The sequence below is a fragment of the Xenia sp. Carnegie-2017 genome, unplaced genomic scaffold (genome assembly GCF_021976095.1).
Source record: "Xenia sp. Carnegie-2017 unplaced genomic scaffold, XeniaSp_v1 HiC_scaffold_6, whole genome shotgun sequence".
Lineage (NCBI taxonomy): Eukaryota > Metazoa > Cnidaria > Anthozoa > Malacalcyonacea > Xeniidae > Xenia > Xenia sp. Carnegie-2017.
Window position 1 is genome coordinate 20,216,062 of NW_025813526.1, and position 4,317 is coordinate 20,220,378.

At 36.7% G+C, this 4,317-nt stretch overlaps 1 pseudogene; it reads right to left on the reverse strand.

Annotated features, from left to right (window-relative positions):
* Positions 1–1,868: 1,868 nt before the first annotated feature.
* Positions 1,869–3,658, reverse strand: LOC124457282 (annotated as a pseudogene).
* Positions 3,659–4,317: the final 659 nt, after the last annotated feature.

The window sequence follows — 4,317 nt, forward strand, 5'->3', positions numbered from 1 at the left end:
TGGATCTAGCGTAGGTCAGAATACGTTGATATAAATATATTTCCCATTTAAAATACTTTACAACTAACATTATTGATGATGTTCTGGTTCTTAAATATTTTTTTGAAATTTCTAACCAGCAACATTGCTGTTAAATTATTTTGAATTTAAAATTAGCCACTATAATGTATTCTGACCTACCCTGGATCTGCTAATGTATGTAGCTTTACAAATTGAGTCGTATTCTTTTTTCCTGACGTGTGCGAGAGTAAAATTTCCCAAGCAGCTCGGGAAGGATCCCTTTGATAATAAATTTCTCTACTCGAGATACATTTTCTTTCCAAAACTTCTCATCTGGCAAAATTCTTTCTATGTAGAGCATTTTCTCACTGCACACAACAAAATCACAACAGATGCGTGCACTACAAAACAATTGAGCTTGGACCTGAAAGAAAATGACATTTTAACATTACTGTTTAGTACATGTATGCAATATATATTGTGTGTTGACTCAGCTGATACTGATTACAATTAACCACACATTTTCGCACCTATCTGAAAATGTACCTGATAATAATAAAAATGCTTCCATTTAAGCCGTTTTCCAACTGGTGTTTCTTCCAGACAAAAGTCCTTGTCAGCTAGTGATGTGTCTAATGTGTCATCTTTATGGCAATAGGGACACTAAACACATACAATAACAAAAAAATGCTAAGGCTCTAATTATTGATATAATTAATACTCCATTATGTTATATGCTTAGATATATCATGATAAAATACCTTAATCTCACAGACACCATTGCCACAGCACTTGCAATTGACTAGCCCATCTGGACTTGCACCAATGAAGCCATGATTAACATTAATGAAGAAGCCAGATTCTTCTACTTTGAAGGCCTCGTGTTTAGTTCTTTGAAAGCTTTCATATGCATCCCTATCTTGCTTTTCATGGTGGCACCCCCATCGTGTGGCAGCAGTGCTAAACTTTCCTAGCTCAGGATGACAAATGCTCAAAATTAAAGATTTTGATGGGCTATCTGGGCATGTCCGTGAGGCAGCTTTGAATCTTGAGGCAGTCAGCCGGCCAGTCCTCATTCTGAACCAAAGTCTGGATTCAGACTGCTGTCTGGTCATCTCTTCGACAATTCTTTGCTGCTCTGGAAGGACTGTAAAGAGTAGTAGCTTTTGGGGAGCAACCTCTATCAAGGTAGCAAGGTCAGCACCTAACAAGCTTTTTTCATAAATATTAGACATCACAATTGGCAAATCAGGGTAACAGGACTTTGGAACAAATGGGTCAGATAATTCCTTAACTACGGAAAGTATGACAGGTTTTGACTCAGTAGCTTGTAATTCTGCATAAAACTTTGACAGTTCTCTTTCTGTAGGTGGAGGCGGAGGAATTGTTTTGGAAATGGCTGTGGGAGATGTTGAAGCTCCATTTTTTGAGAAGCAGATGTGTCTTACTCTTGCATATGGCACTTTCTTTACGGCTGAGGGAAGGACCCAGTAGGCTTTTTTGTCAGTGACAGTAAGAGAGTCCCTTTTTCTGACACCAGCCTCTAAAGCCCATAGCAATGATGCTACATGGGAGCAGCTTTCCCCTAAACCAGCCATACAATCACAGTGACCAGATAAAATCTTCCCTTCCTTCTCACAGATAACCCATGGAGTCAGTGGCTTCTCAGACATTTTTTGCGAGTGATTTACCTAGATAGCAACAAATGATTGATAAGAAATATGGAAGGTGTTTGAACAAATCATTGCTAATTTTTCAATGTAATAAATTTAGCGTTTCACATTTAACTATTAGAAATAGAAGCAGATATTGCTTATGAAAAGTGAAGATAATTAATGAACACACATTCCTTCGCAATCATCAGCCGATTATCGCCAAATTCTTTTACCAAAACTTCTCGAACCCAGCCATTCGCGAAGTTCTGGGAGCATGAAAGACTTTTGTTGTTCATAAGCTCGTCCTGTGTGTATGAGCTTACCGAAAACAATAAATACATGCCCACGTTTATGTGAGAAACATTCGGCCATAATTCCACACAATCTTCCCAGTCGTTTTTTGGTATCTCGTATGGTATCTCGTATTACCTGCTCATCATTAATATTCACACGACTAAACAAAGCAACTGCATTTCGCAAGCAAAGACAGAGATAGGCTTGAATGTGAAGAATTTTAGAAGTTTTATCAGATACACCATTTTCAAGTTGATCAATAAGAAACATGAAATTATGTAGAAACATCCGAGAGTCCTTACCTGTAAATCTATAGTTAAATGCCATTCCGTCGATCTTTGCATTTTCGTCATACCATCGAATAATTCTTTTCGCAAGCCTATTAAGATTGCATTTTGATCGTAAGACATCGATGAACTTGTAAAATGGAGTACCTGGTGGAATCCGAGAGAAAGAAGATGGCAAATTAGGTTTTGACATTTCAATGGCTCGATTTAAAAGATAACGATGAGCTAAGGCGCATGCATTATTTTTCAAATGAAGCGGTTCGACATGGTTCAATTAGCTCAGTCACCAAAGGAACAAACTCTTGGCGACTTCTTTGCTTGGCAATAAAAGCTGCAATATTTGATCGTTTGGTGCTGGCTTTCACATTTTTGTGTTCAATTGATTTTTTATAGTTATAAACTTTTTTTCCTAATTAACTCTCTCCGAATACTTCCAAGGTTTCCAAGTATCGTGCACATCACGGCCAAACGTTCCATGTCCACTAGTTGACATTGACTCCTAACTAACATCTGCAAAAGTAGAAAAATACGAGGCACTGTTAGTAAGTTCTCCAGCTAAGAAAGCGAGCATTTTCATAACATTTGGCAATTCAGAAAATACAAAGTTCACAACAATGCTCTCTTCATTAACTACAATAGAGAACGTTGCAGTTTCAATTCGTTTTATGTCAGCCATTAGTTTGCCGAGGAAACGTTTTACAGGGAGACAGTTCTCTGAACAATTAGCACCAAAGAGCAGGAAATTTTCATTGCAGCTCAACACGCCATGTCCAAACTTTAGAAAACTTACCAGCCAAGAGCACGCTGAATCATCTCTTCCAAAAGGGGCCCCATCTCCACCAATAACAACATGAAATGTGTCTGGCTGATTAAAGTTGAAAAGTTTATACTTACCACTGTTCAAATAAAATTCTGCAAGCTTAACAAGAATATCTTCTATATCTCTGTAAAAACCATTGACCTTCTCACACTCATCCAACCCATTGCACAGATGTTCACGAACACTAAATAACTTACCAATATCAATAGATTTAATGTATTGCATTAATCTATCATAGGGAACCAGCCGAGGGGTGGGGCATTTAGCAACACTAACACGCTTAGCTCTCATACTACCACATATCTGCTCATATGAGCTAGCCTTATAAACTCTTCTATACTTTTCTTTGCCCATAACTCCTTTGCTATAATACACAGCAATCGATCTTAACATATTCTCATCTGATCTTTCGAACTTCTTCAAATCTTCTTTGTAAATTTTTGGAAAAACCTTGCTCTTAACTTAATGCACTTTTCTAATCCTTTTACTATATCACCCACTTTGCACTTTTTTTCTAATGTCTCCAACATTCCAATGGTACCAGGCTTTGTATCATCCTTACTACCTCCATGAATAGCATTAGCTGCCAACATTGTCTCCATCCTGCGTGTTCGACCAGTGGGCTCAACACAATTGTAATGTTGATAAAATGACGAGAAAAAACGTTTTAGAATAGTCATAGTTTAATGACACAGTGACTTGTCTATTGACATTTATGTTGAGTTGATGAAAGCGTTGCTTAAGAATAACATCTTTTGTTTACACTTCATCATTCTTCAGAAGACTTCTAAATGAGATAATTTAAGTAAATTTTACCTCACAATTTGTTCAATATTTTACTGACAAAAATGATGAACGTAAATGAAAACTTACATTGAACATCACGTTTAGTTTTAATTCTTTGAATGCCAAAAATTGTCGTCGATGGAATTCCATTTCATTTTGCGTTGTGTATAGCGACGACATGCAAAACGTTAAAGCAGTTCAAGGGAAGAAATATTTTAAGAAAAGTTACAGAGCTTCAACACTGCATTGTACAAAATGTTTGTTATTAAGTACGTGTAGCTCAGCTTTGAAACGCCACATGGATGTCCATCGTCAACAATAAATACTTTCTTTAGTTATACGTACGTGTCCACATTCGTAAACTAACAACATTTAATCTTTGTTTCTCCATATTATTTTGGTGATCATTTGCCATACAAAAAAATAACTTTCAAGTCTATATTCAAGCATAGAACAAACATTAGTTTCTAAAACG